The 21,192-nt window shown below is 42.7% G+C and overlaps 1 long non-coding RNA gene across 2 annotated transcripts; it reads right to left on the bottom strand.

The window, feature by feature from the left end:
• Positions 1-675: 675 nt before the first annotated feature.
• LOC310764839 lies at positions 676-21,187 on the bottom strand. Of its 2 annotated transcripts, none has more exons than XR_014549257.1 (4): positions 21,069-21,187; positions 4,377-4,561; positions 3,828-3,962; positions 676-845 (listed from the first exon to the last, which is right to left on the bottom strand). It is a non-coding gene; the product is annotated as an uncharacterized lncRNA (long non-coding RNA). The 2 variants fall into 2 exon arrangements; XR_014549258.1 differs by having other exon boundaries at positions 20,937-21,187.
• Positions 21,188-21,192: the final 5 nt, after the last annotated feature.

A 21,192-nucleotide genomic window follows, 5' to 3' on the forward strand; every position in this document is an offset into this window, starting at 1 on the left:
AAGCTGGGTGAGAGACACTGATTGAACTCAATGGGCCTTACTTCTGACTAGACATGTGCAGCTTTCCACTGTCAGAAAATTTTAATGTTCACTGACTTAATCAAACAAGAAAGTTTCCTACAATTAGCCACATTGAATTGTAAAAGTAAAAGGTAAAAGGTAATGGAACCATGGATGGTTAAGTCCAGTCAAAGGCGACTATGGGGTGCGGCGCTCATCTCGCTTTCAGGCTGAGGGAACCAGCGTTCATCCACAGACAGCTTTCCGGGTCATGTGGCCAGCATGACTGAACTGCTTATGGCACAACGGAACACAGTGATGGAAACCAGAGCACATGGAAACACCGTTTACCTTCCCGCCGCAGCGATACCTATTTATTTACTTGCACTGGTATGCTTTCAAATTGCTAGGTTGGCAGGAGCTGGGACAGAGTGACAGGAGCTCACTCCATTGTGTGGATTCGAACTGCCAACCTTCTGACTGGCAAGACCAAGAGGCTAAGTGGTTTAGACCACAGCACCACCCACATCCACTGATTGTAAAAGTACCATTGAAGAGCACCATAGTGCTCTCATAGATATCTAATCATTTCAATTGAGTCATGCAGGATATATTCTCACTGGACTACACCCTTTCAGTACGAGAAAGTTGCTGAAACAAACACGTAAGCACACATCAGTGTCATATTTCAATATCGCATATCGAACAAGCTGCTGCAACTCTGAAGAACTTCAGAAAATGCACATACACACACTTTGCTGACAAGCTGGTTTTTCTCAAGTTCTAACAATAATCGTAATAATAATTTCCCATATTTATGAGACTTCCACTCCTGATCTCCAGTCCTGGTGAAAAGAAAACATATGTTACATAATTCATTAAACCCCAAAGGCTTTTTACATATATTACCATGCGGAAAAAAATGTGTTAACACTCAGGGCAAACGATTTTCAAGATAATTAAGAAAATGAATTGTGGCAACGTTACTGCAAGACTTGAATTACAAAAATACTTTCCAATGATATTTCCTCATATTGGTGTAGGGTGTTTTTCTCTTTCCTGTTTGACTCAGAATTTGTAATAAAGAGCAATGCGATAAAGGAAGCGCTATCAGAACATTAAAACTTTTCCATTTCAATCAAAGCTGTTCCTGGTTACCAAATTATTTAGAGGATACGCTTATTTTATAGCCCATCATAAAACCTTTGCAAATAAATACCATATATGTCTAGATAAAAGAGGTGCAAGAAGATTGTGAATGATGCGTGTGGAACTCCCAGCCCATATCTCATTAAGTTTTTGTGCTTGTAATCGTTTTGTGTGTGTTAAGGTATAAAGTCCACCAGCCAGGTAATATATGAAAATGGCTGCATATTTCATCTTAAAGGTAAAGGTACCCCTGCCCGTACGGGCCAGTCGTGTCCGACTCTAGGGTTGTGCGCTCATCTCACTTAAGAGGCCGGGAGCCAGCGCTGTCCGAAGACACTTCTGGGTCACATGGCCAGCGTGACGAAGCTGCTCTGGTGAGCCAGCACCAGCGCAGCACACGGAGACGCCATTTACCTTCCTGCTATAAAGCGGTACCTATTTATCTACTTGCACTTAGGGGTGCTTTCGAACTGCTAGGTGGGCAGTAGCTGGGACCAAAAGACGGGAGCTCACCCCGCCGTGGGGATTCGAACCGCCGACCATATGATCAGCAAGTCCTAGGCACTGAGGTTTTACCCACAGCGCCACCCGCGTCCCTCATTATTTCATCTTAAAAGTGACTAATTAAATTTATGGGGGGACAGGATCCAGAAAGTGCTACAATGAAGATTTGGAAAGAACCAGGGATAGAATATCTGTAGCTGATAAACAGCTTCCGTGATCAGCCAGTTTTATATAGCTATTGTGGACTTTTCTGGCAGGACTGCAGTGCCTCAAAAATTTAAAGCTTATGCCCTTAGAAACACACCTGGCTTCCTAGCAGTACATGTGAAAAGGATCTAGGGGTCTTGGTGGACCACAAGCATAACCTGAGTGAACAGTGTGATGCAGCCACTAATAATTAATTTTCATTCCCTTTTTTTAAAGGGAAACTGATGTGGACATGTGGAGAGCTGAATTCAAGACTGAAAAAAATGTGAAACCAAGAGAACATGAAATGGACAGATTCACTCATCCCTATACCCTATGTATTAATACATGTACAGTAGCTGACTCTTTTCAAAGAAATCTTTTCTGGCAAAGAAACATGGTTTGTCTTAGTCAAGCTAGAAGAGCTCACTCAGGATAGTTTCTCCAGGGAGTAGTGACATAATACATCAATCCCCTTAGGGTTTGGGGTTTTTGTCATCATCATTATTATTTAATCAGTGCTCATTAAGCAAATCTCATTTGGTCTTGCTGACCTTGGCAGCATTACAGAGTCTCATTTTCACATGGCTGAAATGGTGCTCTTAAAAAAACAAAATGAAATCTCCTCTGTATTAGTAACCAAGAAAATGATTCCATCCAAATTGTGTGCATTCTTCCCACTCTTCATTCTTTACCTGCTTTTATATCTCTTTTTGATATATTCTCCTTTTGATAGAGTTAAAACTTGGTATATTAGGGTGTTGTGGACATAGTGTATCTTGATTTCAGCAAGGCATTTGACAAAGTCCCCCGTAGTATTCTTGCAGAGAAGCTGGTAAAATGTGGACTGGATGAGATAACTGTTATGTGGATTTGTAGCTGGTTGACTGACCGAACCCAAAAAGTACTCATTAATGGTTCCTCCTCATCCTGGAAAAAAGTGACAAGTGGGGTGCCGCAGGTTTGTGTCCTGGGCCTGTGGTTGTTCAACGTCTTTATAAATGACTTGGACAAAAGAATCGAAGGGATGCTCATCAAATTTGTAGATGTCACCAAACCGGGAGAGGTAGCTAAGGTAAAGGTAAAGGGACCCCTGACCATTAGGTCCAGTCGTGACCAACTCTAGGGTTGCGGAGCTCATCTCGTTTTATTGGCCGAGGCAGCCAGCGTACAGCTTCCGGGTCATGTGGCCAGCATGACTAAGCTGCTTCTGACGAACCAGAGCAGCGCATGGAAATGCTGTTCACCTTCCCGCCGGAGTGGTACCTATTTATCTACTTGCACTTTGTGCTTTCGAACTGCTAGGTTGGCAGGAGCAGGGACTGAGCAATGGGAGCTCACCCCGTGGCGGGGATTCGAACCGCCGACCTTCTGATTGGGAAGTCCTAGGCTCTGTGGTTTAACCCACAGCACCACCCGTGTCCCAGGAGAGGTAGCTAATGCCACATAAAAAAGAATCAGCATTCAAAATGACCTTAACAGGTTGGAGACCTGGGCCCCATCTAAAAAAATGAATTTCAATAGGGACAAATGTAAGTTTCTGCATTTAGGCAGGAAGAGCCAGCTGCAGAAATATAAGATGTTGGGCACCTAGCTTGCCAGAAGAGAATGTTGCATAGTTTATTGAAACTCTCTTAGTTCTCTTCTTAGTTCCTTGGGAATTTATCCTGTGATTTCCTCCTGCCAGCTGAAGGCATAACACCTCCAGTTCGTGGGACGAATTAGGCCTCCCCATTTGACCTGTGAGGTCATTTCAGTCTAGTCAGATCCACCTTCCCTACATCTAACATCATAAAATAATGATAGCCTAACAACAGCAACAGCAACAACCAAGTTACTGCTCCCTGTATTGAGTATGGGTGTATTTGGTTTCGCATACAGCTACTGGAACTTTATATCAACTGTCCTGAAACTCTGGAACGAACTGAGTTGTGGAATTTCCCATGGTAAAACTGTACATTTAAAAAGGTTGGTAAAACCAGTCTTACCTGATAAGTCTTCATCCTAAGTGGGTGTAGTTTATTTGCTGAGTTCTGCTTATTGCATTTTCTTCACAGGGTTAGGTTCATATTTTATTTTGTAGCTGTTTCATTTGTTTTACTTCATGTGCTGCACATCTGATGCTGTTGGAAGAGACAGCGAACAAATGATTTTGATAAATACGTAGAAACTCTGGGTTTGTCTCTCTCTAAATATTTGTGCACCAACATGGCCACAACAGCCTGTACTGATTTATTAAGGAGGAGTGGTCTGGACTCTTGAGTTCTAAAGAAGTAAGGACCTCTGGCATGGTGGACTAATTCTTTCCATATGCTTTGAACTGTTTCAGCGAATGTGCCTGCCCCAGACGTTGTCGCATTGCGAGTAAGATCTGAGAGATGCCAGAGTGTGATCTTTTTTGTCAGCCACTTAGCTTTGGGGCCTTCATTTTATTCCAGTGTAACTTTGCTGATGTTACCTGCGTGTCTGAACTCGAGAACGGGCTTTTGCCACTTTAAACGGAAAGAAAGAATGCAAGAGACTATCAGAAAACTTACCGAATGTTTTATTCTCTCTGTAGTAGTCCCAACAGAATCAAAACAAGATCAGACAAATATATCCTTGTACTTTTAAGTGTTTCAAGGTTTGAGTTAGTCAGAGTCTGACGATCGCTGATGGTTGCAAAACTGGAAAGCTATGTTTTCCATGGACCCTCACTCCATTCCAGGCACTGTGACATCATCTGTCAGGGGCCAAAGTTATGGAGGGAAGCAAAAGAAGGAATCATGACCACCAGCTTGAATGGCAGTTGCTGGGAATTTCAGATGAGGAGAGTGATGTTGTTAGACCCTCCAAGTATCCCTATTTTCCAGGGACCATCCCAGTTCCTGATTTGATCCCAGAATGTCCCGCTTTCCCTTAGGACGTCCCTATTTTCATCAGAGAAATGTTGGCGGGTACAGTAGGACGTCCCTATTTTCATCAGAGGATATGGAGTTATGCGGAGCCAAGGAGATAAGTAACTACAGGGGTACCTCGGGTTACATACACTTCAGGTTACATACGCTTCAGGTTACAGACTCTGCTAACCCAGAAATATTACCCCGGGTTAAGAACTTTGCTTCAGGAAGAGAACAGAAATCGTGCAGCGGTGGCACAGTGGCAGCGGGAGGCCCCATTAGCTAAAGTGTTGCTTCAGGTTAAGAACAGTTTCAGGTTAAGAACGGACCTCCAGAATGAATTAAGTTCTTAACCCAAGGTACCACTGTATACAACTTTTAGAAGACATCTGAAGGCAGCTCTGCGTAGGGAAGGTTGTCTTTTTAACAAAAAAATGTTTAGTGGCTTATTATGTTACTATGTTGGAAGCCACTTATAGTCAGATGTAAAGGTAAAGGGAGCCCTGACCATTAGGTCCAGTCGTGGATGACTCTGGGGTTGCGGCGCTCATCTCGCTTTATTGACCGAGGGAACCGGCATACAGCTTCTGGGACATGTGGCCAGCATGACTAAGCCACTTCTGGCGAACCAGAGCAGCACACGGAAGCGCCATTTATCTTCCCGCTGAAGCGGTCCCTATTTATCTACTTGCACTGTGATGTGCTTTTGAACTGCTAGGTTGGCAGGAGCAGGGACCGAGCAACGGGAGCTCACCCTGTCGCCGGGATTCGAACCGCCGACCTTCTGATCGGCAAGCTCTAGGCTCTGTGGTTTAACCCACAGCGCCACCCGCGTCCTGTATAGTCCGATGGGTGTAGTATAAATAATAAAATTATTATTAACGACTAGGACGTCCCTATTTTCATCGGAAAAATGTTGGAGAGTATGTAGTTGTGCTCAGGTTCTGCTTGCAAACACCCCATAGGCATGTATGAGGACAGAGTGTTGGAATAGATGGACCTCTGGTCTGATCTAACCGGCCTCTTTTTATGCTCTTAGGTTTTTAGCTGCTGGGATCCCTCTCATTTACCACACTTAGATGGAAGAGCTGTATTTTCCTTTGCACTTGGACATTCTAAGGTAAGGATACTTAGAGAATTGTGGTACCTGCTAGGGATGGATATTTCCGTTACTTGGGAGCTTCACTGCATTCCATTATAAGTCCATTCCCTCCCATTTTCTGCAGATCACTTTTTAAAGCCACCCAGACACCCACCCACATAATATTTAAATTGTATGCATTTTTATACACTGTTCCCTTTTTTAAAAAAAGTCTTTTGTATTTCCAAGGTCTGGGAACTGTGAATTAGGTCAGTTAGCTTCAAAATATGTTCTGAATGAAATCCTCCTCCATCCCATTCCCGGCTTCTTACGACTATAAACTACACCATTTCAGATGGAAGGAAATCACATTCACCTTTGCAGCTATTTCTTCTTTCATTTTAGCCATGAGACGATAGTGCTCAAATAGAACAAAAGGACACTGGATTGTGGTTGTTTTTCCCCCCCATGCAACACAATTGTTTCAATGGTAATTTCCTGCTGCCCCCTCTAATTAGCTTTCGGTGGTAATTCATTCCACACAATGTGAATTTCTCCTTTTGCAAACTTTTCCTCCTAGCCAATGATGGCAGCAATTCCGAGCAGGTGGGTGTTTTGTGCATCCTGTACATTTGAACTCATGCCTAAGTCTATGTGAATTGCACCAAACATTTGAAGAGTTATTCATCGGAAATAATGTTCAGCGCGTGCACAACTCTTTTATTCCTTCCCCCCAACACCCCCGTGCAAATTCTGCACAGAATCATACTGAGTTTTGCTGATATATCTGTCATTTTTAAGTAGTGGCTATGTACTCTGGCTTAACAGCATTTACAAACATGCTTTGTGTTGCTCAAAGGATATGCTTACTGTATACCTAAGTGGTATTTATACCATTTAAAATAGCAGCCCATTTCACAATGCAAGTCTCGTTGTTCCAGCATCTCAGTTTTAAAGATGTGTAGGAAATCAGCCCTGAGTGCTCACTGACTGGAAAGACAGATCGTGAAGCTGAGGCTCCAATACTTTGGCCACCTCATGAGAAGAGAAGACTCCCTGGAAAAGAACCTGATGTTGGGAAAGATGGAGAGCACAAGGAGAAGGGGATGGCAGAGGACGAGATGGTTGGATAGTGTTCTCGAAACTACCAGCATAAGTTTGACCAAACTGCGGGAGGCAGTGGAAGACAGGAGTGCCTGGCATGCTCTGATCCCTCGGATCACGAAGAGTCGGGCACGACTAAATGACTAAACAACAACAACATAATATGGAATGTCAGAAAGGCTTAAAAGTGCCAGGGCCCTCATATACAGGAATAATTCTCCTCCTGCGAGCTTCAGTGTTTCATCTACTCTAGAAGGGTTTCCTTCTCCCTGCTCTTTTGAGTTTATGAACTGAAATGTCTCCCTCAATGATTAGGAACATTGGAAGCTGCTTGTATCAAAACACGTCTGTGTTGTTTGCACAGACTCACAGGAAGCCTCCAGAATTTCAGGTAGGAGTTTCGCCCAGCTCTACCTGGAAGTCATGAGAATTGCAGCTAGGACCTTCAGCTCCACCACAAAGGGCGGAATTAGGGCAGTGCAAGCGGTGTGATCACACTGGGCAGGCAGCCAAGAAAGGTGCCTTCTCAAAGCCTGACAAGTGCTTGCCCAGTTTCAGGAAGGAGGCATGAGGGCTCTGGCAGGCTCTTAGTATCATCCTCCTACTTCCCAAAGCAAAGCAAACACTTACTGGGATTTGGGAAGGAGGAAGGAGGGTTCTAGGACCCTGCCAGCGCCTCAAGCCTTGAGGGCTGGGAATATGGTATCAAAAAAGCTTTGCAGAGTGGCATATTAGCAGGTCTGCCCCTGGTACCACAGAGCTATGACCCTTCCCCTTATATTTTGAGTCCCTGCTATTGATTTTAAGGAACAGAGTTATAAATTGTACCATGGTTGTTCTTTCACAATACAGTGGCACCTTGGTTTATGAACTTAATCCGTTCCGGAAGTCTGTTCTTAAACCAAAGCGTTCTTAAACCAAGGCGTACTTTCCCATAGCAGCAGGGGACTCAGTTTACAAATGGAACACACACAACAGGAAGTGGAACATTTTCTTATTCCAAGGCAAAGTTCACAAACCAAAACACCTACTTCCTGGTGTTTTGTTCTTCCGGGTGCAGCGGTCTTAATCCAAGTTGTTCATAAACTAAGCGGTTCTTAAACCAAGTTACCACTGTATTGTTTTTTTGATCATATCTGTGAACTGCTCTGAGTAAAAAAATATTTATAGAAAGTTGTGTGTGTGTTTTTAATCAGCAGATCACAGGCCTCCTTGACTGGAGACTGGATTTGGGGATTGAGGCATGCTATGCATGTGAGCTCTTTCTCAATCTCTGACATCAGCACCGCAAAACCAAAGAAAACAACTCATCCTGCTATCTTAAGCAGGTTCTAAATTTCCCTTCCCAAACCCCTTTCAATAGAAAGCTGGCTGGAAGGTTAACAGCTTGATTTCATGAATCTATTGGACTTTACAAGTACTGAAGATTGTGCCACAGAAAGAGGCTGAGTTAGACCAATTCCTGAGGAAAAATGGATTACAAAAAATTTCTCAAGAAAAAAAGACAATGTTGAGTGACAAAATTACAGAACAGGAAGTGGAGGGTGCCATTCAGAATATGCAGTTGGGTAAATCTCCAGGACCAGACGGCTTAACCTCCAAATATTATAGAGTTTTGAAAGATTGGTTAATTCGGCCACTAATGGAGGTGTGCAATGAGATATTAGAGGGGAAAAAGGCGCCGGAGTCGTGGCAGGAAGCCTACATTACACTTATACCGAAAACTGAGTCTGAAAAGACGCAACTTAAGAACTACCGCCCCATATCCCTCCTTAATGTGGATTACAAAATATTTGCTGACATTTTGGCTAATAGGTTAAACAAAGTACTATTGGAAGAGATCCATAAGGACCAAGCTGGCTTCCTCCCGGGTAGACACTTGTCGGACAATACGAGGAACATAATTAACATTTTGGAGAAGTTGCAAGTGAATATAAATACTAAAGCAGTTTTAATTTTCATAGATGCGGAGAAAGCCTTTGACAACATTTCTTGGAGTTTTATGAAGAAAAATCTTCAGGGGATGGGGGTGGGCCAAGGGTTTGAAAATGGTATAAGTGCAATTTACTCAGAACAAAAGGCTAAATTAATTGTTAACAATGTGGTGACAGAGGGATTTAAGATAGAGAAAGGTACACGACAAGGCTGCCCAATTTCCCCATTGTTGTTCATTTCAGTCCTGGAGGTACTATTGAACATGATTAGAAGGGACCGTCTGATTAAAGGCATTCAGGTCGGAGCTAAGCAATATAAATTGAAAGCATTTGCAGACGACCTAGTTTTAACATTACAAGAGCCAGAATCTAGTTCGAAAAGAGTTTTGGAAGTGATTCAAGAATTTGGACAGGTGGCTGGTTTTAAGTTGAACAAGTCAAAAACCAAAGTTCTTGAGAAAAATTTAACACCATTTGAGAAAGAAAGGTTTCAGAAGGAGACAGGTTTAACAATAGTAAAGAAAGTTAAATATTTGGGGGTCAACATGACTGCTAAGAACTTAAATTTATTTAAAGATAATTATGAGAAATGTTGGTCAGAAGTGAAGAAAGATTTAGAGATATGGTCAAACCTGAGGCTTTCCTTGTTGGGCAGAATTGCGGCTATTAAGATGAATGTATTGCCAAAGATGTTATTTTTGTTTCAATCTCTGCAAATTTTGGACAGGATGGACTGCTTCAAGAAGTGGCAGAAAGATATCTCTAGATTTGTCTGGCAGGGCAAGAAGCCCAGAATAAAATTTAAAATACTAACTGATGCTAAAGAAAGAGGTGGATTTGCCCTGCCAGACCTGAAACTTTATTATGAATCGGCCGCATTTTGTTGGCTGAAAGAATGGCTGCTTCTTGAGAACACAGACATTTTGGATTTAGAAGGTTTTAATAACGTTTTTGGGTGGCATGCATATTTGTGGTACGACAAGGTTAAAGCTCATAAAGCATTCAAAAACCATATTGTCAGGAAAGCATTGTTTAATGTCTGGCTAAGATATAAAGACTTACTGGAGAATAAAACCCCAAGGTGGTTGTCACCAATGGAAGCAAAGGCACTGAAAAAGTCCAATATGGAGGCCAAATGGCCGAAATATTGGGAAATATTGGAACAAGAAGGAGATAAATTGAAATTGCAGAGTTTTGAGAAATTAAAAGACAAGGTGCGAGATTGGTTGCACTATTTTCAAATTAGAGAGGCCTATAATTTGGATAAAAAAATAGGTTTCCAGGTGGAAAAATCAAAATAGGAAACTGAATTGTTAGAACCCAAAACTAAAACACTTTCAAGAATGTATAACTTGCTGCTAAAATGGAACACGCAGGATGAAACAGTTAAATCTGCTATGATTAAATGGGCACAAGATGTTGGTCATAACATCATGTTTGCTGACTGGGAACAGTTGTGGACCACAGGTATGAAATTTACGGCATGTAATGCCCTAAGAGAGAATATTATGAAAATGATATACAGGTGGTACATGACACCAGTCAAGCTTGCAAAAATCTATCATTTGCCCGACAATAAATGTTGGAAGTGTAAAGAAAATGAAGGAACATTCTTTCACCTTTGGTGGACGTGCCCAAATATTAAGGCTTTCTGGGAAAAGATTTATAACGAAATGAAAAAAATATTTAAATATACATTCCTTAAGAAGCCAGAGGCCTTTCTCTTGGGCATGGTCGGCCAATTGGTGCCAAAGAAGGACAGAACTTTCTTTATGTATGCAACAACAGCAGCAAGAATCCTCATCGCAAAGTATTGGAAGACACAAGAGCTACCCACCCTGGAAGAGTGGCAGATGAAGCTGATGGACTATATGGAATTGGCGGAAATGACTGGCAGAATCCGAGACCTGGGAGAAGAGTTGGTGGAAGAAGACTGGAAGAAATTTAAAGACTATCTTCAGAAATACTGTAAAATTAATGAATGTTAAAATTATGCTTGGATTGGTAATAAGTGGTAATTAGTGACAAAAGTTAATAAGAGTATGTAAAAAATGTATTGATAAATGGTTGAAAATATCGACGTATAATATGTTATGGTATAAAGTTAAAATATTTGAAAAAGGGTAAGAATTTGCTGAATTAAGTATGTAAATGGGAACACAAAAGGGGGGAGGTGTGAGGAGGTCAAGAACATAAGCACATGAATTTGAGGATACTGGGAAAAATGGATTTGTTTTATTTCTTTTTTCAAACTTCGTTTTTCTTAATTAGCTGTTTTTGTGTGTGTATTTTTTGTGTTTTCTTTTTTGTAATGTCTATTTTTATCTATGGCTTTCTATTCTGTGAATTTTTATTTTTCTCTTTTGTAAAACTCCAATAAAAATTTATTAAAAAAAAAATACAAGTACTGAAGATTGCTTCATTCACATGTTATGCATGCTAGCTGGCACCAATTAAAATGGGATGAAATTGCATTCATCCGTAGGATAGTTGCATGCTTTGGGATACCTGTACATTCCAGTAGCACACTTCACCCTAAGGCAAAGTGCTCTGACTAGGGAAGGTCTGTTCACGTGCCCTTTGGCATGTGGAGAAGCGTGTTGGGTTTGCTTTGCATATTTTGAAATATGCTGCATGATATAAACAACTTCCAGAACCTGACATGTGCACATGGTGCTGATTCTTTCTAGATTGTGACTGTGCATACATCTCCAAATGGATGGTCAGCCTGATGTGGTTTGACAGGACCAGTCACCTGTCTGAACCAGGAGGGGACAGAATCTAGGTCATCTGTTCTCCCTTTCTGCCTCAACATGCATTTTCAAAGCTGGCAGTCATCTGTTTGGCACATGAAGGAACAGAGATGCTCTAGATGGTTAGTTGCATTGTTTTATCTGAAGTTTTTATTTAGGGCATCACTTTATTGATTCTGTTTACATCAATTATATGCTACATTTCCAAAGCAGTTAGTGAAGCAACACACACACACACACACACACACACACACACACAAATATAAATCCAACCCTTTGAAGTGGATGTTGTTGGACTTAAATTCCACCATCCACAGTCAGCATAGCTGGTGGTCAGGGATGAAGAGAGTAAATTTTGGAAGAATGTTGTTGTTGTTGTTTAGTCGTTTAGTCATGTCCAACTCTTCATGACCCCATGGACCAGAGCACGCCAGGCACTCCTGTCTCCCACTGCCTCCCGCAGTTTGGTCAGACTCATGCTGGTAGCTTCGAGAACATTGTCCAACCATCTCGTCCTCTGTTGTCTCCTTCTCCTTGTGCCCTCCATCTTTCCCAACATCAGGGTCTTTTCCAGGGAATCTTCTCTTCTCATGAGGTGGCCAAAGTATTGGAGCCTCGGCTTCATGATCTGTCCTTCCAGTGAGCACTCAGGGCTGATTTCCTTCAGAATGGATACGTTTGATCTTGCAGTCCATGGGACTCTCAAGAGTCTCCTCCAACACCATAATTCAAAAGCATCAATTCTTCGGCGATCAGCCTTCTTTATGGTCCAGCTCTCACTTCCATACATCACTACTGGGAAAACCATAGCTTTAACTATATGGACCTTTGTTGGCAAGGTGATGTCTCTGCTTTTTAAGATGCTGTCTAGGTTTGTCATTGCTTTTCTCCCAAGAAGCAGGCGTCTTTTAATTTTGTGACTGCTGTCACCATCTGCAGTGATCATGGAGCCCACGAAAGTAAAATCTCTCACTGCCTCCATTTCTTCCCCTTCTATTTGCCAGGTGGTGATGGGCCCAGTGGCCATGATCTTCGTTTTTTTGATGTTGTGATTCAAACCATATTTTGTGCTCTCTTCTTTCACCCTCATTAAAAGGTTCTTTAATTCCTCATAAACTCCCTATTTAGACATTCAGAGATATTAGATGTTAAATGGAATCGCTTGCAGAATTAAAATATGAACAGTGGATGGAAAATAAAACATAATAGTAATAGAAGAATTATAGAATTATAGAATAGATAAAAGTAAAATGCTGCATAGAAGACCATGGAAGAAGGATGGGAAGTCAACTTTTAAATTATGCATTAAATTATGTATTTAATTTGATGTTAATTTGCTTAAAAAGAAAGGAAATTCAATAAAAATTAATTGGCAAAAAAGGGGTCTAGCAACAACTGACAGGCTTAAGATTCTCCAACCCTGCTTTAATGCCACTTAAATCATAAAACTAATGCAACTATCAATAGCATAAATAAGATCATTCAACTCTTAAAAGCTTGATGGAAGAGCAATTTTCTTTCTACTTTGCTGTTGGCAATCTTCCAAGTGATAGCATCCCTACTGAAAAGACCCATCTCCTTGAAGCTTCCAATGGAATATCCACGCATGATGGGATCTGGATTGGGGCTTCAGTAAATCTCAAGAACTGAGGGAGGAGGTGGATACAAGGTGACTACTTATTCACCACCCAGAATGGAGGGGGTGGCAAACACAGCACAAATTTGCATACAAAAGTTGCATGTGCTTATATGGGTGAGTGTAGAAATGCAAATTTAGAAATAATTAGTATAATTTAAATAGAAATGTGATGCCTCTCACTGTAATGAGGGAGAATGTGTGCCAGCAGAGCCACACCAGGCTATTTTTGCACCCTAGGCAAGGCTAAATACTTGCACTCCCCTCCTCAAAATAAAAAAAAATGCTAACTTCAATTTTCAAAAACAGGTATCTGGTAGAAAACATGAACAGCCCCACACCTGGAACTGCTAGATTTGTTTTAAATTGCAAGAATAAGTAATACAATCTTTGATTATCTTTCTCAGATTCAGAAGGAAAGGTGCAAGCACCCAAACCATTTTGAATAATCTCACAAATTGCCATTTCAAAATTTAAGTCCCTTAAAAGTTTCACAGCAAAACCTCACTTTGCATGCCTTTTCCTTTGCAAGTTTTGTCCACAATTCCCTCAGGCTGAGGGCTGACGCTAGGGCATGTTCCGCGGCTATAGTTGCCAAATCAACTATGTCTTTCGTGACATTGTAAGTTTTTATATGTTTGAGCTTTGAGAAACTGTGTTAGGGATATGAAATAAAAGTAAAATATTATCGGGAATGTATAAGATATAACTAAAACCAATCTGTTGAAAACCGTGCCCTTCCGAGGTCTGTGCCCTAGGCGGCTGCCAAGTTGGCATAATTGTGAGTTTGCAGGTGCCCAGGCATTCACAGTCCCACATGGATGGTGTACCTGCCCAACCCTGGTCTCTATCATAACACAAAATCATAACACCAGCCCTGTGTGCCAGCTCCATCGACTGCCCAGGTGCTAACTGTTGCTGGACAATCTTAAGGTCCCCAATCTCCCTGGTTATTGTTTATTTTTAGTTACTGAATTTATATACCGCCCTATACCTGGGGGTCTCAGGGTGGTTCACAGAATAAAATCAAGATATAAAACCACAAAATACATAAAACAACAACAACGACCCAATAGCCCCCCCCCAAAAGCATTTTACAAGGGCGTAGGATGTAAATAAGAACAACCAAAGGCCTGGTTAAAAAGGAACGTTTTTGCTTGGTGCCTAAAGGTGTATAATGAAGGCACCAGGCGAACTTCTCTGGGGAGAGCATTCCTCAGACGGGGCAGAGGAGGCCCTGTTTTCATGTTACTACCCTCCAGACCTCACGATGAGGTGGCACATGAAGGAGGGCCTCAGATGATGATCTCAGACCAGATCAGTGACTTATTAAAGGAAGATAAAAAGAGAAATGGGTTCGAAGACAAAAAATCAAAATTCCAAATCGAGTTAATAGACTGTAAAGATAACATTTTATCAAGAATGTATAGCTTATTGCTAGAATGGTATACAAAAGACGAAGAAGTAAAGGAATCAATGATAAAATGGGCAATTGATATTGGGCATAACATTGAATTGGATGCGTGGAAAAGATTATGGAAGGAGGGTTTGAGATTTACAGGATGCGTGGCTTTAAAGGAAAACTTGCTAAAAATGATGTATAGATGGCATTTGACGCCAGTAAAATTAGCTAAAATGTATAGGAAAAAAGATAGAAAATGTTGGAAATGTAAAAAGGCAGATGGCGACTGTTTCCATATGTGGTGGACCTGCGATAAGGTAAAAAAAAATTGGGAATCAATTTATAATGAACTCAAAAAAATATTTAGATATACTTTCCCCAAAAGAGCAGAAGCGTGTCTATTAGGCTTAATAGGAACAGAAATTAAAATAGAAGATCAAAATTTGTTCATGTATGCTACAGCTGCCGCGAGGACCCTTCTGGCGCAAAGATGGAAAGTACAAGATATACCAACTATTCAGGAGTGGCAGGCGAAGTTGACAGAATATGCAGAACTTGCCAAACTGTCAGGGAGGATCCGGGACCAGGGAGATCAAAGATACCAAAATAACTGGAGTAAATTTATTGAATATTTAAAGAAGAATTGTAAAGAGGTCAAGACACTAGCAGGATTGACATAACACCTCCAATGTATAATAGTACTAATATGAGAATGATGTGCGTGATGGAAAGAGGATAAATATACCAGTTGTGGGGAGGGAGGGGGGTCGCGACTCGCCAGAGCCAAAGGGAATGTATGGTGCTATTACAATTTGTTGGAAAAGAATATGTAAGGAAAACAATAAAAATTCACTCAGAACAGATGATGATCTCAGGGTCTGGGTAGGTTCATAAGGAAAGAGGTGGTCCTGGAGGTGTTGTGGTCCTGAGCCATTTATTTTTCTTTATCCTTCAACCAGACCTAGAATGAGTTGCCATTCAAACAACTCACTTCCTCTGGAAAGTAAGGCACATGTCTACCCTAGGAAGACAGGAGGTGATCTCTATAGAAGGGCTGGGGAACCTGCTGTAAAGGGAATTGGGGGTTGCTCGTGCGTAAGGGGGCTGCTGCTCTAGGCAACGTTGTCTGGCTAAACCTTTCCCTGGCTGGACAGCCCTTTCTCCGTGGCTGTGTCAGTCACTGGCAGAATCCGTCAGTGGGTGTTTCCTGAACTTCTTCCAACATAAAAGCTGCTTGACGCCAAGTCTCCGCCTAGCTTCCCTGCGTGGAAGTCTTCTGCGCAGAGTGGGTGTGGCCAGCGGAGGTCCTGGGCTCTCCCCACTGGTCTCTGTGGAAGAGTCTTGGAGCCATCTCTCCGAAGTCCTTCCCTGCTCCCCTTTCTTCCTGGTGTCACGCCGATTTCCTTCCCCTGCTGGTCCCTTCTCCTGCATCGTTGGGGAGCCTTACCTCCACCCTTGGCTCCGATGGCAGTTCCCTGACACCTGTGGACCTCCAGATACTGTTGGACTTCAACTTCTAATATCCTTGACCATTAGCCATGTTGGTTGGGTCTCAATGAAGTTGGCAAGCAACGTCTGGATTCCCCACCCCTGGTCTATGCCATAACGCTAAATCTCTTTCTCTTTCCTCCCTCTTCCTGGCCAACCCTTAGCTGTGAATATATAGTGCCAGCAGAACACCAATTGGCCTCGACCATAATATCAAATACAGCATGCAATATGTAAATACAATTGCCATACTGCTCTTTGAGGCTCTCTCACGTTCAAGGGTGGATTAATATTGCTCATTATTTTATTTTATTTAGTGTTTGTTACAGCTGGAAATGGAGCACAACAAGGTTTTTCACAGTAAGTGCAGTCACAGTGTTAATGAAAGCTTTTATGGCAATGTAACAATGAATTCCAACATTACCAGCAAGTTTAAAAGGGTCAAGTGTCCAACTTCAGATCTTTCCATCATTCACAAAGTTGCAAGATGTATACCCCATTCAGATACCTTATTTCCATTTCAGCTGAATAACATATTGTTGACAGGAATGAGACGACTCAAGCATCTAAATAATCATAATGGAAAACAATTCTACTCAGCCTTGACTCTGATCCATTTTGCAATTGATTGGCTTCAGTTACTCATGATCTCTTTGTTCCACATTTGCTGAAATGTTGAGATCTAAGAAACTAACTTACATTTAGCCACATCAATGGCTGATCTTGCCTAGCATCATAGCTCCGATTTATGGAAGCGACTGATCTGGTGTATCTTGCTGATATTCCATAAAGCTCTACTACCCAAGTTGTTTCTTTAACTAACAACGCAAAAAAATATTGAACTCCAAGCCCTCACAAACTTCACCCCAGCCTTTAATTCATTTCATTTATATCCCAGGATAGGAATTCCACAGCACTCTCCTGCTTGTGATGTCCTGCGACTGGTATTCAGTTGCATGACATCTCCCTGAATCCTGGGAACTGTACTTTGTTGTGGGTGCTGGGAATTGTAGCTTTGTGAGGGGGCTCCTGACAGCTGTCAGCACCCTTAACAAATTACAGTTCTCAGGACTCTTGGCGGAAAGAGGCGGGAATGTGCTTTAATTCTACAGGGTGGAATTTAACACAGCACTAAAGAGATAGTTCCTTCAGTGCAAGCATTTATGCTTGTCAGAAGGAACCATCTCCCCTCTCTTTCCCTTGCACAGATATGGGGAAGGAGGAGAAAGCTCCATTGTGCCAGCAGGCACCCATGTGCTAGCTTCCACTAGTGGAATGGGGTAGCTGAATCTGGCCAATCGTATGTAGGCCGACTTAGTTATGGCTGACTACGGGGCTTTTTTTCAGCCAGAAGTCGCCAGAACTCAGTTCCGGCACCTCTCAGGTGGGCACCACTGGGGGTTTATGGTGAGTTCTGGCACCTCTTTATCTAGAAAAATAACACTGCCTGACTCTATTGGAAAGGTCAGGGGTGGAGCAGGCAGGGCAAACAGATGAACCCTCTACAAACTGTTTTGCTCTCACACATTTGGCTTAATGCCTGAACAGAACTCATGTGAGTGATGCTATTCTGTGTGAATGCTGTCTGGTTTGTGTGGTGCACTAAGACTGTGAGCATAAAAGAAGGATAAAGAATATGAATATAAACATTCCTTTCGTTCAACGTTTCACTGAATTGCAAGTCTCAGGTTAAGATTTACAGTGTTATGCCATCAAACAAGTTTTTGCATCGTAAATACAACTAGACTGATTTTAAGGAGATGTTCCTTCCGCAGGAAGCCTTTTAAATCTACACTTTCCATGATGCAATCCCCTGGGCGTATATGAGAACTTTGATATAAATGGTTTTCTCTGCTAGATTTCCTATGTTAGTTGTACTCTTAAGTGGGGACCTACCTCTCCCTGGTGCTTGATGCTTGTGTTTGTGTGGAGGTTGGAGGTCCCTTATTTCTATTGGCATGTAAAGGGGATGACTTCTCTGAAGTTAGTCAGATGCCCTCTCTCTCATGTGTTGAAAGCATACAGTTGGGGATTGTGGGGGCATGCTGGTAAGCTTTCCCTTCCCACAAAGATGTGCAATGGCCATGCCGCCCTAGCTGTGAGTTTGGCCGCCATGTGAAGGGGCCATGAAGTTGTAGTTCAACAACTCCCATCAGCCCCTGCCAGTGTGGCAAATGATCAGGGATGATGGATGCTTTAGTCCAGCCACACCGGAATTATTATTATTATTATTATTATTATTATTATTATTATTATTATTATTATTATTTATACCCCACCCATCTGGCTGGGCTTCCCCACAAAATATTTTTCTTCCAACAAAATATTAAAATACAGTAATGCATCAATCATTAAAAGCTTCCCTAAACAGGGCTGCCTTTCAAAGATGTCTTCTAAAAGTCTTTTAGTAGTTGTTCTCTTTGACATCTGGTGGGAGGGCATTCCACAGGGCAATTGCCACTACTGAGAAGGCCCTCTGCCTTGTTCCCTGTAACTTGGCTTCTCGCAGTAAGGGAACCGCCAGAAGGCCCTCAGAGCTGGACCTCAGTGTCTGGGTAGAACGATGAGGGTGGAGATGCTCCTTCAGATATACTGGACCGAGGCCATTTAGGACTTTAAAGGTCAGCACCAACACTCTGAATTGTGCTCGGAAATGTACTGCATCATATTGGCAGATGTGGCCAGTGGTGATCTCAGGTTGTGCTTCCCCAGTGCTGCACATCACCGCTGGTTACTGAGAATGAAAGGCAGTGAGGAGCTTGGTGACGTCTGAGTGCAATGGCAGGAGTGTTGGATTGGCACTGTGCTGGCACTGATTCCCCACTGCATCTCCCTCTCAGTAACTGAGAACAAAATGGTGCTGGGAAGCCAAGCAATGCCATTCTGCCTGCACCCCTGTGGCAACCACTGTTGTATATTGCCTACTGGGGCTTTACAAGTACTGGCGTATGACCTTCAGACTCTTTCAGGGAAAGGGGATTCTGAATGGAGAACATTTGTGTACATAGGTATGTGTGTGTGTGTACATACTAGGGACTCTGCCTCATCTCTGCTCTCCAACTCACCTACCCCTTTGGTAATTGCTCTTTCCCATACCAAGATCCCCTCCCTTTCCACCTCGCCCATCCTCTCGCAGCTCACCACTCCCCTCACGGGTCATCCCAAGCCCCTCCACTCACAGCTTGCCCCAACCTCCACCTCCTTTGAAAGACACATTTCATGTGCAAGGTAAGCGCTTCACCCAGCAGCTTGCTAAACTTCTGGGTCAACGGCCTCCCCCATTAAAGCTCATTGCAGGCACATATAGTGGAAGAGGGAGGCACAAAGTACACCCCCCACACACACTTCATTAAACAGGTCGCCTGGGCCAGCCGGCCATTCCCTGTACTGGGAAGCCACACAAACTACTTGGTGACATTTTACTTTTTGTATATAGGAAGATGCATACCGAGCCCCATTACATTGTCCCCAAATTCATGGTTGGCTGGGGTATGACTGGTGGGTGTACTGGTGAGGGAGAAGAATGTTGTCATGGGGAATGGGTCAAATGAGTGCAATCCTACCGCTTCTCCCCAAATGCTTCCAATGTGTGAAGCAGGTTAGGTGAACCCCCACTATTCCCATCATCCCTGAAAAATGTTTCCTGTGGATTCAGCGGCTAGAATTGGGGTATCTTTTTCAAAGCTGGTAAAAAGAAAAAAGGAAAAAAAATCTCTTGTCCCTTCTGGAAACGTTTTTACTTAAAACCCACAAATTCAGTGAACATTAAGCAAAATTATTTTCACAGATTACTATCTTCAGTGGAACCAAATCCATTATCTTTGGGAGACAAGTTGCTTTATGACATGTTTTAACACTCACATTTGTTGCATAATGTCTCAGCACTTTGTAAGTGGGCTCTATAAAATGTTTCTTGAATTATACAGCTGAGCTTTTTATATAAAAAAAACCTTCCTCACTCTGGGCAATGATCTCAAGTAGTTGTTTTAGATAGATACCTAATTCTAAAACAGTGTTTTTGCTAGCTTTTCAGGATTATGAATGGTGCTAGAATTTTTCTTAAGAGATCTATTGAGTAATAAGTACTCCTTTGCACCCTGAGATCTCATAATTTTGGAGATCTAATTCAGAGGCATATTAACACTTTGAACTAGACAAGGGGTGTGGAACCTGCGACCCTCCAGATATTGCTAGACTCCAACACCCACCAATTTTTGCAGTGGGTAGTATCAAAGATACATAAATTGCTACTAGACATTCATATGGAAGTTTGAAAGGATTTGGGAGGAGGGTTTAGCAATCTAAACTGAAAATCAGGTTTGGGGAACAATCTAGGTACAGCCCTGGCTTCGGACTTTTTCAGCTAGGACCAGGGGCGTCTTACCTATAGAGACTAGTGGCGCAGGGTGCCAGGGCACCAGGTTCTGGAGGGCGCCAGGGAAGAGGTGGAAGCTGGACATGGTGCCTCCCAGCATCAGCTTGCTGCCCTCCCCCAGCCTCCACCTCTTCCCTGCCATAGGAGCTGCCCTCCAGCCGCTGCCTGCCTCCTCCAGCCCCACTGGCAGTGTCGTCCTCCCTAAAAAAAACTCTGGGAAATGGGGGGGGTGTGCCGGAGGGAGCTTTGCACCATGGCACCGGATATGCTTAAGACAGCCCTGGCTCGGATATAGGAAGAGGAACTTAAGGCTGTACTGTGATGACATTGGGCCCCAGAGAGATTGTCTAGAATCCCAAAGTCTACCTCTTCTCTTCCAAGTGCTGGAGAGGGTGTGGTAGTAAAAGATCTTTTTTGCCCATGTTGTGGGGATACTCAGTAATACCCTTTGGGCATGGGTAATTAAAGAGATATCCTCCACTACTGGTCAGATACTGGCTCTTGACTCTGGGATGGCATTACAATCCTTTGACTTGCTGGATGGCTCCCTACATTTCTGTACTGGAGGGAGGCTTACCCCTTCCACCAGGTGGGCAGCTGTTGCAGATCCTCATGTCGGGTTGCCATCCTAGGGCAGTAAAAGAAAACAGAATGTACACAGCCGGGTGGTCATTGTGGGAATTCCCCTTGGCTGCCTGGGC

This window comes from Podarcis filfolensis (genome assembly GCF_964270895.1).
Source record: "Podarcis filfolensis genome assembly, chromosome: 6".
Lineage (NCBI taxonomy): Eukaryota > Metazoa > Chordata > Lepidosauria > Squamata > Lacertidae > Podarcis > Podarcis filfolensis.